The sequence below is a fragment of the Gastrolobium bilobum genome, unplaced genomic scaffold, assembly GCF_033153095.1.
Source record: "Gastrolobium bilobum isolate Gb01-03AN ecotype WA unplaced genomic scaffold, APGP_CSIRO_Gbil_v1 utg24462, whole genome shotgun sequence".
Taxonomy (NCBI): Eukaryota; Viridiplantae; Streptophyta; class Magnoliopsida; order Fabales; family Fabaceae; genus Gastrolobium; species Gastrolobium bilobum.
In genome coordinates this window covers 131,843-148,257 of record NW_026897771.1, presented here as the reverse complement: position 1 = coordinate 148,257, position 16,415 = coordinate 131,843, and the positions used below count along the sequence as shown (strand labels likewise).

General features: G+C 34.7%; 1 pseudogene; it reads right to left on the bottom strand.

The window, feature by feature from the left end:
• Positions 1-2,480: 2,480 nt before the first annotated feature.
• Positions 2,481-8,418, bottom strand: LOC133310161 (protein MEI2-like 4; annotated as a pseudogene).
• Positions 8,419-16,415: the final 7,997 nt, after the last annotated feature.

The following is a 16,415-nucleotide window of genomic DNA, read 5'->3' as shown; positions in this document are numbered from 1 at the left end:
ACTTCTCAGGCTAACATATGGATAAAGTTGTGCGGGTTATGTGGCTAGTATTATGGGTGCTTTATGGGCAGGGTTTCCCGCCCTATAGATAGCAATATCTAGCTGGTTTGTCTTTATTTCTCTAGCCATGTCAAAGTGTCAAATGTATCTGTATAAGGAACCAACATCCAATAATTTAATGTGTCACATCACTACTGAGTAATCAGTATCAATGGTACGTGATCTTTCACTCCTATATATCGTATCCCATGATGTAATGGGCTAATGGCTACTCTTACTTTAGTTTAAACACAACCTATGTATGTGACCATATGGCTAATTGAAGTTGATCGTATCCTTAATTACATGAAAACGCGGTTGATTGGACTTCTCACCGTACTAATTCATTTTATGAAATATTCCCGAGTTTAATTTTATGATCAAATGTATTTACTATAATGATGCAGCAAGACATGTAATCTGTTTATGTATTTACTATAATATGTGTTTAAGACAATCTGAATATATACAGTTCGCGTCTGATAATGTCAGTATCATTGAAGGAGCCACTTTAGAGTTAGGCGATGCCTTGACACCACTTAAATTTTTTAAAATGGTATACATTTTTCTTTAAAAATTTTGGTACAGTCTTGATATTAGTTAGATTTTTAAAAATAATATAACATTAACATCACCTGATTTTACTTGACCAAATCTTTGGACACTAACTGACATTTTTCCCTAGCAACGCCACTGGTAAGTACCAAGTGCGCATTTATGACAAAAATGACTGCTACATTGCGCATGCATGCTCGTCTAGTCAATACCAAGTATGCATTTGATCACATCTTTACCAAGTGCGCATTTAAACCTATATTATTCTGATAATAGATTTGGCCAAAAAATTAAACAGATAAAATATTTCAAAAAAACGCATTTGTGAGATAAAAAGTCCGTTGATTAAATTAACACTAGATGAATGAATACTTGAAGGATTTAAAGCCACACAACCCATCAAACTAATACATGAAGGGTATCCACGAATAACGATTTGGTGAGTTTGATGACAAAAAAAGATTTCAAAGAGAGTGGGCGTGCTTGATGATTGACTTATTGATATTGCATAACATGTGAGCCGCAAAGGGCAAGTTGCATGGCACTTTGCTATATATGCAGTGTGCGCATGCATTTGCATGTGGGCGTCACGACAAGATTGTTCTCCCTTTTCCCCTCCATTTTGCTCGCATGCCATGGGCGTCCTTTCATGTGCCACTTCACACCCTTCATTCTTTGAAGACTTTTGATTTTAAATTCCATTAATTAATTTTCATAGTCAATGATTCTTTGATAGACACCTAATTTATAATTAATTAACAATAGAAGCCTTTGCTAAGACATGAAACATGTTGTAGCCTCCAAACGAAGTAGCTTTTCCTTTTCTTCTATATATTATATAATATGTTTTTTCAAGTAAATAATAATACAACATACATTCATTTGACCAGAGGATAATATAATACATCAATTTCTCTAAATTTAACTCGAATATTCAATTACTTTTAACTATCATTTTTTAAAATCACGAGTCAAATTGACAGTCTTAAAGTAATAATATAATTTAGAATGCCATTTTCACCTACTGTAAGGTGGTGTTTGGTTCCCTTTTTTCAACAAATTCTTTGGAAAATCAAATATGATTTTTAGAAACACAATGTTTGTTTGAATAGATTTTCACCAAATTTCCATCTATGCAATTTGTATGGCTTTATCAACTTTTGTTGAGAAAGATAGATATCCGCACGGTTTAGAAACTAAATTTGAGGATGGTTTTTTTGGAAAACCGGGTAATGCACTGTTGATTTCATAAAAGTTACCTAATTTTCCCAGTAAAATTTTTCCCCATCAAACAATTTTTTTTACATTTTCCTACCTATCTCACTTTACCTCACTTTCCAATCATTTCCCTATCTATTACATTTTCCTAGTATTCAAAAAATATCTCCTCAACCAAACGCCCTCTAATAGGTATTTATCAATCCATTCGTGAAGCTTTTAGGTTAAAAGTGAGAATATAGATATAGCTGGTCAGAATACCTGATCATTGCAATACCTACCCTAAAAAACCAAACAAAGCCGTTGTGGCCATTTTATCATATATTTCTATCAATAAGGATGGTCAATTGAAACTAGCATCAATAAGTTTCAAGGATGAATTCCATAAAATTTGGAAGAAAGTGATATAATTCCATAAGCTTCAATCCATAGGTTTCAATTATAATATAATTCCATTCGGACCTTGGGCCAAAGAGGCCAATGGACATGTCAATGATATTGCTCAACGTTTTATAATTTACAAGGAAAATATGACTAGAAGAGTATGCACACCAAACATTAGCAAATTAATGATAAACTATCAAAATGAATACCAAGAAGGCTTAACATAATGCCTCACAAATGGACTCCAAACCTGACAAAGCAAAATCCACAATTTAATGTCTGAAGAAAAAAGAGAAAAGGGAGGGTAAACAAAGGTAAAAATGGTAGACTTAAGAGCTCGCCAGAAACCACTATACAACAAGCCTCTCCAATGCTCAGACTTCAGAAACTCCTATACATGTAATCTTTTGATACAGAACTTTAGCACATTAAAAGTTGTGACAGCTCAATGCTCATATTTCCAACACGTTTGGGATTTAATGACAAAAGCCAAAAGAACTGGAAAACTTCTTGGCTTAAGGTAAGTATTGGTACCTATGTACTCCAGAAGGCTCATCAAAAGAACCCCTAATATGAGCAGCTTTATTGATTAATGTGACTAAAAATCACTTGGTTTTCTAAGGTTAGTGCCAAATAAAATTAATGAGATGGCAAAAGAAACAAAGGTGACTTAGTCTGACTCCTTGAAATACTGTCTCCACTCCACCATATCAGAGCTCAACCTTTCCCAAATTAGGCAGGCTTCCAGGTTTGTTGCGAACATTAACACTCACTGGGAAAGGAACCTGTGTAACTAGCAAAGTTAGTAGCCAATATATAGGTTACTCTCTTAGTAAAAAAAAAATAGAACTGCAAATTTTAAATGGCTTGCCTAGATTTGTTATTATGCTTGAAGCAGGTAAGAATACATGCAGTGCAACTGATAAACGGATCTTAAAGGAAATATATACCTCATCACCAGCATTAGGGCCATCAGTATTGAAAAGGATGGGCCGGCAGCGCTTATCCTCATTCATCAAGCTCGAATTCTGGAAGTGAGCAATGAGTGCTGCTTTCCCTTGTATGCGAGCATATGCCAATGATGCCACTTTCTCACTGTTGAATTTCTCCCATTTCTTCCCATTGAACACCTTGCCAGTTATCACCATAAGCTTTAGTCTTATCAGTTCAGTGTGTGTGTGTGTGAATGTATGTGATTATAATTTTAACCACAATCGTTGTCATTATCAATATCATTTCCTGTAACTAACCTGATAGAATGGTATAATCAAGCTAGGATTAGTCATGTTGATGAATGCATATCCCACATTGCATTTGTTCTGCAATTAATGTTGATTCCATGTGAATAATTATTGGGGGAAAAAAAGGAATACTGAAGTAAATCAAACATTAGGAGGAGTCCATTTGTCTTTACTGAAAAGAACTTAATAGTGGAAATGTTCAATAAGAGAAAGCTTCCTGTCTACTGAAACCTATTTTCATGCAAGAATGTTTTCCTAAAAGTTATTTTCAGAAGAAAGCATTTTTATGAAAAATTTATGCATTTTGTAAAACTTCTTTATCGTTTAATTTGTTCAGGAAAATGAACTTCCTGTCTTGAAAGGGCAATTCATTCTCCCCACCTTCAATTGGATGTAATTTTTTTTTTCCTTTGACTATAAACAAAACAGAGAAAGTAAAACAAATATTTCTAAAAAGATATTTTCTATAAAACAAATGGACCCTAAACTCCAGTAGTGCAAAAAGAAAAAGCACTTGCTTTGAAATCGATTGGTAGATAAACAAAATCGTAAGTTCCTTTATGGCGTTCATCAATGGCAGCCAGCAGCATCTTGGAAGTATACCTGCAAGTGACCAGTCAGTCAAGGAAGAAAGAGTAATTAAAAAAATTGATGTAAATGAGGAAGTGTAAAATTGGAAATAATTCCTCATTTTCAGCAAAAACTATTTAAGGCAATTGACAAGATTTCCTATATGCTAATCATTATGCTTTGTGTGGCCTCAGACAATCTTGTTTAATGGATGATTTGAAACGGGCTTAAAACCAACAAAAGGAATCACAGGCTTGATTTTGATCTTATATTTTACAATCCACCAATCACCACCCCAATTCTGATATTAGCAAAGAAGGGGGAAATAAATGATAACATTCTAAAATTATTTGTAAATATAACTGCTAAACTGATCAGTAAGTAACAATCACCAGAAAAAAAAATAGGAAACAAATTGTCAAATCTCAAGCCCTACTCATGTTTGTTTGGCCATGGCGTTGCACATAACATAAAAGCATATTTAAGTAAAGATAAGTTTTTCCACAGACAAAGTCATTTTCATGCAGCATCAGAATCTATTTTACTATAGTGGAAAAAAAGCACGAACTGGTTGCTTGTCAAAAAAAAAAAAGTTGCCAAAATCAGCTTCAATGAAAATTATAAAAAGAAAAACCAAAAGAACTTCTTGATGACATACTGAAACTGATTTTTCTGAAAGTGGTTCTTTCAAAAGCTACTTTCACAGATAGCTATTCTTGTAAAAGAAGGCAATTTGGAACAAGGCCAAATGCAAACTAAGAGTAAATTTGCCAAGTTTGTAGCTCATACAAGAGTTCTAGGTGTTTGTGAAATTGTGAGACTTTTACCTTTATCATCAATGACTGAGCATATCTAAATTTGTGTTTCAAATCCAAGCATCATTTTAATAAAAAAGGACTGCCTTAAGAAATCATCTATCCTAGGGTTGGTTGAAAACTCTAAAATCTCTAGTAAAGTGAAAGCACAACCCAAAACGTACCAAATGAATATACAAATGTTTTGCATTGGAGAATGTCAAAAGTAAAAACAAATATCTATGACATATATGAAATGCCACTTACTTGTTAGGAATGTTCTTTATCATGAGTGTTGTCCGGTTATCTTCCCCTCTGTCTATGCGGTCAATATCAAGTTCATATTGTTTCTTGTCGGCCAGGTTTGACACTCCATTTCTATGGCTTCTAGCACGATGTTTGTGAGTATCAAATGAATTAATCATATGGTTATGGAAATCGAGTCCAACATTCCTAGGGAGGATTTGAAGGTCAACACAGTTTCCCCCAAAATGGGAAAAGATATTATGAGAAGGAAAGTCAACACAATGTGTTACTGTATTACTGGAAAATTGAATATTCCCAAGAGAGCTATGGTGGAAGGCAGAAGCTTCAGGAGATTCCCCTGTATAGGTATGTCGTCTTTCCCAAAGAGGAACGGATGGCACATGCTGGTTATTTACGGATAAAACAGTGCTCATCATATGTGATGGTGACCTAGGAAGTCCATGCAATCTTGGCAGGGTAGGGGCTGCATGAAAATATGATGGTGAATTTGGCCACATCATTCGAGGAGGCTGATAGGAGTTTTTCCATTTGTAATGATGACCAGGAAGAGGGCAGCTTCCATTACCGTAGGATTTAAAAACTGAGAAAAGAAGGGCAAAAAAAAAAACTGATCAATTGAATTTTATATATATATATACATACATATATATATATATATATAAAAACTTAGGCTTTATTTCCTATATACTAGCAATAGAGTTCAGTGATTTACAGATTCACGAACCATAGGGAGAAGGAAACAAAAAAACCCAAGAGACAGGAAAAGGTAATTACCGCACTTTTTGCTTACCACATTCATTGAATTCCATGAAGCGTCCATTGGAGTTTACTTGACAGAACTGCATGTTATCTATTCTTTCCTGTGATTTGAGATTGATGCTTACTGCCACCTCAGGAGGATTACGGTGAACACCATTAGCTAAACCATCATGACATTCTGGAAGAGAACGAGGATGAAAAGCTGATGCAGCTTCAATATCAAAATTCAACTGGCCTGGTGAACTAGATTCAGTAATTTCACATTGGTTACCAACTGATTTAGCTCTGACTAGAGAAGTTTATTAACTAACAAATTAGTGCCAACTGATCCTGTAATTTGCTGCTTGAAGCAATAAGCAACATGAAATGAGACACTAACCCTGTAACCTATTTCTTGAAATGAATGCATACTAGATGTGATGGAAGTAAGTTTCCAGGCAATATTTGATTGGTATTGGTATGTGACAAGAGCAAAAATAAAATTGAGAAAGCATATGCAGAGGAAAAGCACAGTTGAACATGGAGAATACCACCTTTCTGGGTCTTTGTGTCGGCTTGGCTCAACCTTTAGTCTCTTCCTGGTGGTATCATTTCTATTTAATGCATGGAGAGCTGCCTCTGCAGCTCTAACATCATAAAATTCAATCAACTTGTGCTGTCGATTTTGTGGGTTTTCACAAATCTGCAGTTCAGGAAGGTTACCCAACCATACATAAATTATCCTGATCCTGATCAATATTTGTGCAACAAATAAATTGGTAACCAAACTCACCTCCTTGATTTCTCCATATGCATTAAATACACGGTGAAGTTCATTATTTGAAACGGATGAATCGTATGAAAGGACATCAAGAGTGTCCTGATTAATAACTTTCTTGGAAGGACTATCCTGATAAAATATGTACCATAATCAAGGAGTTACAAACAAACTCTATGCAAACATTACTACAAGTGTTATGAAGTATCGGATTCTCAGCACAGTTCATTACAGTATTATCATAGTACAATAACTATGAGTAGTTACTATCACAACTTATTTATGCTGACATATAAACAAAATCAACATTAAGTATCAACAAGGATGAGAAATGCAGCGCCCTACCTTTGGAATCAAATAATGAATGTCGAACTTCCTGCATCTGAAGAGTCTATTCTGGTGTGCTTTCATGGCATTTTGGGCAGCTCTAATATCATAATATGAGATCATAACAGACCCGTGATGCTTGCAGGCTGTATATAGAGTGTGAATATCTCCAAATTGCTTCAAATCCATATCAGGATTCAAAAAAATAAAAAAACAAACAAACAAACAAACAAACTAAATCAATTATTACCAGTCCAAAATATCCACGTAAGGTCTTTTAATATGAAGAACTTAGAAAGAGGAATGCGTCAAAACAAACTTAAGAACAAAGAAAACTACAAAGTATACCTCAAAAAGAGCTTTCAATTCAGAATTTTCAACATCATTATTAATATTTCTCACAAACAATGTTCTAGAAGGGTGTTCACTATAAGGGTGTTCTCCAGTAATTGAGGCATTACACAGCCCTAGTGGACTGTTACAAGCTGCTCCACCAAGGAATTCAGAATCTTTTTCTCCAGAAGATGAAATATCATCATCTCCCAAATCCATCCCTCCAACACTACTAAAAAGGTCTAGTTCATCCATGTCATCAACAACGTTGTCATGGATGTTGTGGTCAAGCCCATCAGTCACACCAGAAAGTAAATCATCATCATTGGGGAGTAGATTTCCAATAATTTGAGCCTCAAGTTCTTCAAGAGAATTAAAAAGCCTCTCTTCCTCATAGTGTGGTGCAACAGTATCAACTGAATGTCCATGTAAAGCATTATTTGCAGATAATCTCACTGCACCAATAAAAGTCAAAGTTATAGCATATTAGCTAGCAGTTTTCTCAAGAAACCTCAGCAAACAACCCAAACCCATTTTAGAACTCAATTTAGTACAATAAAATCACATTCACTGTTCGAGAAAATGCGGCAAACCCCATGTTAAAAAGCGAAGAATAACTTACATTTCCTACGAAACAACTCCGACAGAGAACTTGAGAAGAGGCTACTTTCATGCTGAGTAGCAATCATTTTAACTTTACTACTATCTGAAAAATTGGATACTGCTTGTACATCCAAGCTAGGTTTTGTTCCCTGATCAGAATCTACATGACACAACAAAGTAAAATAATGATTGGATGTGCCATTTGTAATAAAAAGTAGTGCACCAAGGCATATCTATGAGTTGCAATTTATGTACAAATAATAATAATAAGAGATTCAAAAAGATTAATTATACTAACCATAGTATCCGGGCAGGTTATCTGATTTCCAAAATCTAGCCTGCCATTGCCAAGAATAGAAATAGAAAAAATAGGAATAAATAAGGAGTGGAAACACCAACATTGTTAGATTTTTCTATAATTTTACAAAAGCTCTTAAAAAATAACACCATGTTCAAAAGTGAATATATTTAAGATGAAACTAGAAGATACCTCAGTAGAAGAACGAATATCTTCAGAGGAATACAACAATGAAGATAAACTATTGAAGTCCCTTGTTTCAGAAACCATGACGAATCCCAGAATGTGTAGATATATATCCAAAAACAATCTAAAAAATTTTTATATCAGTTGAGCACAGCATAGCAGGGCAGCCAATTCAAAATTTTGCCTCCCTAACAAGAAAACTAGGAGGAACAGCACATGATTAAAAATAACTTTAAGAAAAAGCTTAAAAAAAACTTAATTATGAGAGATTGTGAAAAATTAAGACCCATTAAACAAATATAAATATCATGCATTCTACAATTATACACTAAAGTGCACATGACAATCACACATTAACACATAGTATTAATTGCAAATCCACTAATATTCTGAACCATCAAGAGGATTCCAAACAATTTTAACACATTGAAATTCACCCCCAAAAAAAAAAAAAAACTTGCTTGAGCATATCAAAACCATAAAGTGGTGATTAAATGCTTGAGAGATGTACAAACACAAAATTCTGCAAAACCCAAAAACCCATCTTGGAAGAATGAATTGAAATGCCAAAAACAAAAACACTCACCTTTTGAAAATGGGGAATAGGAGCACAACACAGGAATGAGAGACTAGTTAGGAATTCAGATAAATATATGAAACAGGAAGAAGAAGAAGAAGAAGTGGGAGAGAGAAAACGAATAAATTACGGCATAAGGCAAGGTGGGAATTTTCAAAAAGGAAAGAACTTTGTAGGCATGTGTGGCGTGCAAGATCCTTCATCCAAAGCTTCTGATACCCTTCTTCCATTCCCTGCATTGCACGTCAACCTCTCAAGCTCTCTCTTTGCTCAGCTTCACTTCTTCTCCTCCTTGTTCTTTGTTCTCCTCCATTAACTTCACCTGTGAGTTTGTAAGCTCTCGCCGGAACTGTGAGTCTTCCGGCGATGGTTTCTGTTTATTGTTTAACGGTGTCAATAAGGAGCCAAATGATTCATTTATCCATTCTGAAATGACTTTCTTGTTTGTCACCATGATTCTAAGTAAGAACATCCTCGGCAAAAAAAAATGAGTAATGTTTTTCTCTAGTACATAAAAAACATAAAAAAAAAAAAAAAAAAACTTATCTCATATTATACATATATTATCAAAATCCCAATTAATATTTTTTTCTTTTTTTAGTCATGAAATCTATCTAATTATGTCTCTATATGAATGCTATCTCATATAACATGAGAAAAGCATAACCCAAAAAAAATTCTATAAAATTGCATTTATAAAAAAAAATTATTGGATTAATATTATTTTCAAACATTTTATCAAATTATTGCTTTACGTACACACTTGATGTGCATATGACATATTTCACAATTCACGGAATTTTATCACTTAAATATCATCGAGCTCACAACAGCATCACGTGATAAAAATCCTGTTAGTTGGGTAGCTAGTTTAGTTACATACATAAGTAATTCAGGGTAACTTGTCACATAATAATTGTGTTCATACCGATTACGCATCAATTATGTACAACTGACTACATTAATTGAGTAAAATATTTCAAAATATTATCAATATGGTAAAATTTATTTTTAATAGCATTCGATAAGTTTTTTTTTATGATTAACAACATTTAGTTTATTTTTCCGACTATGTTTGACAAATACCTGCTCTCACGATATTAATTATATACTTATAATATGGTTTGTCTAGGTGACACGGAGAAATGTCAATTTCTATATATATATGTTTATTTGTCCATTAATATTCTTGCATTATATTATCATTCACGTTAATATTGAAAAATAATAATCAAAAAGTATAAATTCTAATGGGTATGTAATGGTTTCATTGTTTCTTTCTTAGTTGTTTGTTTTTATTGGGCCTTTCAAAATATAGTCCCTTAAGTTGGGCCCATAACAGGATTCAACTTAATTTATTCTTGAAAATTATATAAAATGTAAAAGAATATATCTATAAATATGTATACTTAACGTTATCTTCATTTATTTATGTGAGCATGTATTATGATTTGTTTAATTCATAGTAATTAGTCAACAAAATATAACACGATTGATTAAATTAAATTTCACCTATGGGAAAATCTTGAGTTGTGTATTTTTTAAAAATTATATTAAAGAACAAGTAAGACATTTTAAAAGGGATGATTGACCATTGTGCCCCTATATTTAAAAAAAAATATCACTTTGCCACCTTTTTTAAATTATGTGTTAATTTTAACTTTTTATCAAAATTAGATATCAATATGTCCTTCTTTGACCACTTTGAACGGCATTTACTAGTAACTGGACAAAGGCCAGTTATTCGAGTAAATAAGGGCAATAAGCAACTCAACAACTCAAATTTGGATCAACGAATATTTTTAATTCAAATCAAGTATAATATTTTTTACATATATAAATGAACTTATGATTAGTGTTTGTGGGTCCTTCACAATTAAGGGTAACTCTTATTCAATTCAACATGTCAAAATAATTGAGGGTGGTCCCCACATATTCGAACTTCATATATGAGTTTGAGAGTGCAAAACAATTGAGGACAATCTTCATTCAAGCTCTTTATACCCTAACTAAATTTATTAAACTAAGTTTTATGACATTTTTTTTTTTTTTTTGATAACAAGTTTTATGACATATTTATGTTCATGTGTTATTGATTTATGTCCATTTACTTTGTCATTTCTGAATTTTTTGGAATTTTTTTTGATCAAATCCCCTTTGAGGATTTGTCATCTCAAAAAGTAATGCGAAAAAAAAAAATCCAAATTGGATAACCAAGCCAAAATTATGCCCTTTCAAAATTTACATTATTTTAGGGTTTAAATTATTGAATGAGGACTATCCTAAATCGTTTTGGACCCGCAAATACTCATCTCAAGCCCATTAATACATGTACAAGATATTAAAACTTGCTTTAAATAAAAAAAAAAATATGTGAATCCAAATTTGAGTTACTGAGTTGCTCATTGCCCCTATTTATTAGAGTAACCGGCCTAGTTACTAGAGTAAATATTGGTCAAAGTGATCAAATATGAATAGATTGGTATATAATTTTGGAAGAGGGATAAAGTGATAAGTTTTTAAAAAAACAAGGGTAAAATAGTTAATCAGCCTATTAAATGTACATTAACTTTTAAGAAAAATAGAGGTGTTGAAAAGGAAAATACAAAGAATCAATGAAAAATAAAGTTAATAATATAAAATTAAAAGTAAAATACAAATAATTATTCTTATAATGATAATTAGTGAGAATCTAAAATTATTAATTATTTTTTCTATTAATTTTGCATTGTTAATAATTAAAAGTAATGAAATAAAAATAATAACAGTGTGCATGCATGCCTAGTGATATAAGAAAATATCATATTATTGATAAGAAAAAAAAAACAGCTTTGTCAAATATGAATATTTATTTTTGTTGGAGTTTTCATGTGTGATGAGTCTCACATTGGTTGGTAATGGGCTAGATGAAAAGTATATAAGTGGAAGAACACATGAACCCAATGCCTTAAAGTTTTGGATTGAAATGTAGTGTCGGATCCACTTACTATGATTGGTGTAGTTTAACTCATTAGTGGTCGTCCCCACCACAGACTTCCCTCTATAGCCCGTGATAATTTTCACCGTCATCTAACACTCCATTATTCAAAGAGATTCATTCTACTGGAGCAAACCCTTACTGATATACTTTAACAACCCCTGGCCTTGTGGAAAAAATGTTAATTAATCATCTTCTTTATGTAGATACTTCAAGTTGTATGTGAAAGTGGATTTTTATGTTATATTTGCAACGTGAAATTATTATGTTTTATTTTTTTCGAAATCCTTTTGAGTTATATATGTACTGTTACTTGCTCATGAATTTAAAATTTTTCCCCTTCTCTTCCTTATCTATTTTCCTGTTTTACCAAGTTTGGCCAGCTAAAAAACTAATTACACGTCACTTAATTTAGAAATTTGCTAAAATCGTTCACATTGTGTTGGTTTGTATTTTTTTGTCTCACTATCCCTAACACCTGCACTCTTAAGGGAGTTTGGTAAAGAAAAAAAATTTGTACAGTAGATCAAAATATTTTCAAAAATATTGGCTCAAACTTTATGATTCTATTTTTGGCTGATTGTGTTAGGATAAGATCACCCTTGATCTTAGCCTTCAGTTTGTAACAACAGTTTGTTTCCTAGTCTTTAGGTTAATTTGTTAAACACAATCATATCGTTTGTTATTATTTCTTCCTATCTGTTTTGTAACAGTATCATGTATTTATTGGCTTCAAGCCCTTATTATTCAATAACAGTTTTCAAATATTCACCAACGTTTCATAGGTTTCTATATGGTATCAGATTAAATGGTGCCGATCCAACCAAACCTCTAAATGGCCGCCACCCATTCTTCTGCTGCGGAAGACACTTCCAATGCCAATGAAGAAACTTCAAACCCACCCATTACCTCAAACCCTCTAATCCACGATCTCCATTTTTCCTTCCTACTTTTGATAGCCCTGGATTATTTCTCACTAATGTCGTTCTCAAGGGCGAAGCCAACTACGATGTCTAGTCCAAATCTTTTAAAAATGCTCTCTTGGCCAAAAACAAAGTAGGATTCATCGACAGTTCCATCAACAAACCTGCGCATACAGCAATTGATGAAACTCATGCTTGGATCCTTTGCAACTCCATGATCAATAGTTGGATTCACAACACTATTGACTCCTCTCGCAAGCCATACATCCATTATTTCTCCACAGCCAAAGCTCTTTGGGATAATCTTTGTGAACGTTACTCTATCCAAAACGCTCCAAAGATTTATCAGCTGAAATCCAATCTATTTCAGCTACGGCAGCAAGGAATTTTGATCAGTACCTCACCAAGCTTCGTGGTGCTTGGGACGAGCTGTACGCTGTAAGGGCACTTCTTGATTGCCTTCATGGTGCTGACTGTCCTGTTACTCAACATATTACAAAGGAAATGGCTGAACCAATTTCTTTTAGGACTTGATAATGCCACTTTCGATAATATCCGGTCTCAATTGCTGAACCAACCTACTCTTCCCACCCTTAACAAGGCGTATTCCACATTGGTTCAGGAGGAGACTTAAGTTACTATAGCCCAGAATCATGAGGTGCACAATGATGCCCTAAGCTATGCTGCTCGCGAATAGCCTCTTTCTTCTACTCCTGAACCTGTCCGTTGCAGCCATTGTGGTAAGTTATACCATGATATCTCCAAATGTTATCAACTCCAAGGCAGACCTCCTAAGGGTCGTGGATGAGGACGTGGCAGGACATATGATAACCGATACAACACCATTGGAGCTCCTGCACAACAAATCACAGCTGATGCTCCTGTATTGTCCAATCCAAATAACGCTCATGCGTTCACTCCTAAAATCTTCCAGCAACTTGTCAATCTGGTAGCTTCTTCCTCAAATCCATCTCCTGCATCTTCTGCCAATACTACTTCCCTCTCTAGTAAGCACATCCAACCTTACCCATGGCTCGTGGATAGTGGTGCCTCTCAACATATGACTAGGAATCTTCATTTACTTTCCCATATCGAATCCATTCAGCCTACTTCCATAGGCTTACTGATGGTGATCAAGTTTTATCATCTCAACATGGCACCATTCTATTAACACCTAATATTGTCCTTCAGAATGTGTTATATGTTCCCAAACTACAGTGCAATCTGATTTCTGTTGCTCAATTAATCAATGATACACATTGTAGTATTTCTTTTAATCACACTGATTGTGAAATGCAGGACCACACAACAAGGATCACGACTGGACTGGGTAGATTGCAAGCTGGTGTTTATGTGCATGACTCTGACGTATCCTTCTCCACTGCATATGCTGCCTAAACCCAACAAAATGCAGAGATTTGGCATCGTCGCTTGGGTCATCCTTCCTTTTAGAATTTGAAGTTTCTTCCATTTGTTGCAGTGAATAAAAATAGGGATCTTTCTCCTTCAGTATGCGATATTTGTCTTCAAGCACAACAAACTCGCACTGTATACCCTATTAGTATTAATAAAACGACTGCTTGCTTTGATATTATTCATTGTGACATATGGGGTCCATATCATACTTCTTCATTAACAGGAGCACGATATTTTCTCACCATAGTAGATGATTTTAGCATAAATGTATAGGTCTACTTAATGTCAACAAAATCAGAAACTTTAAAAAATTTGACTTATTTTATCTTAATGGTGCGAACTCAGTTTAATGCTTCCATTAAAATAGTGCGCACAGACAACGGATCCGAGTTTTGTGCTACAAATCTCCGTAAAGTGTACTCAGACATGGGCATTATACATCAAACCCCTGTGTTGATACACCGCGACAAAACGATCGTGTTGAACGCAAGCATAGACATATTTTAAATGTGGCAAGGGCATTACGATTTCAAGCTCATCTACCAATTGAATTTTGGGGGGAATGTATTTTAACTGCTGTTCATGTAATCAATAGAACTCATCCACCTCTTCTGCAAGGTCAAACTCTATATTAGCGTCTCTTCAAACGTGCACCAAGCTACGACCATATTTGTATCTTTGGCTGTCTCTGTTATACTCATCCACGGCCTAAACCCGCAGACAAGTTTGCAGCCAGATCCGTACGTTGTTTTTTTCTTGGCTATTCGTTTGGTAAAAAGGGATGGAGGCTTTGTAACCTTGACACGAAGACTGTTTTTGTTTCTAAAGATGTCATATTTGAGGAATCCATTTTTCCTTTTGCACAACAAACAAAAGTCCCCACTCCTTCTTCCGTACCTCAACTGCTATCACCAATTCTTGATGAGGTGACGCCTCGAAACTCTTCTCAAGCCCTTGATCACATTCCTGCTGCAAGTGAAAATATTTTATTGCCTCCAGTAGATGTTGAACAGCAACATGATAATGCTGATCTTCCTACTACAGCAACTGTCGATGCTTCGGGTGCACAACCTCATATACCTCTTGTTGAACAGTATGAACAGTCTTTTATCTCACCTGCTGCTCCAACCGACAATCTGCGTCGTAGTCATCGTGTGCGTCGTCCTCCCCAGTACCTCCAGGAATTCACATGCTCATCGGTTATTGCACATAAACCAGCGGCTTAAAATACCTCTTCAATCAATACTCAGGTATAGCTAATTTTGTTTCTTGCTCTAATTTTTCACAAAAGCATCAACAATTTCTTGCTGCTATATCTACTGGTGTTGAGCCCAAAACTTTCAAAGAAGCTATATTAGATGAAAGATGGCGTCAAGCAATGCGCAAGGAAATTGATGCACTAGAGCAAAATCACACTTGGGAACTTACTTCTCTGCCACCAGGAAAGCGTGTTATACCTTGTAAGTGGGTATATCGTATCAAGTACCATTCTGATGGAACTATGGAGAGATTCAAAGCAAGGCTAGTCATTGCTGGTAACAACCAAGTTGTTGGCGAGGATTATTTTGACACATATGCTCCAGTAGCAAAAATGGTTAGTGTCTGGACCCTACTTGCCGTCGCGGTTGCAAAACACTGTAAAATGTATCAATTAGATGTTACAAACGCTTTCTTACATGGCAATCGTGCCGAAGAAGTGTACATGCGTATTCCCGCGGGCTTCAATCACCACAGTCCTAATACCATATGTCATCTAAAGAAGTCTCTCTATGGCCTACGACAGTCTCCTCGGAATTGGTTCTCAGAGCTACGCATATCCATTGAGTCCTATGGATTTATTCAGTCCAAAGCTGATTATACTTTGTTCACTCTACACAAAAATGGCCACTTTGTTGTGTTACTCATCTATGTAGATGATATTATCCTAACCGGAGATGATGAAGATACTTGCACTGCTGTAAAAACTTTTCTCAACTCATGCTTTCACATCAAGGACTTAGGTATTCTAAAATATTTCCTTGGTATTGAAATGGCTCATGATTCATCTAGTTTATTTCTCAGCCAACGTAAATATGCCCTTGACATCTTAAAAGATGCAGGTTTTTCCGCATGCAAACCATGTGAGTTTCCACTTGAAACAAACCACAAACTCGCGACAGCAGCAAGCCCTCCTTTCTCGGATCCAGGTCGA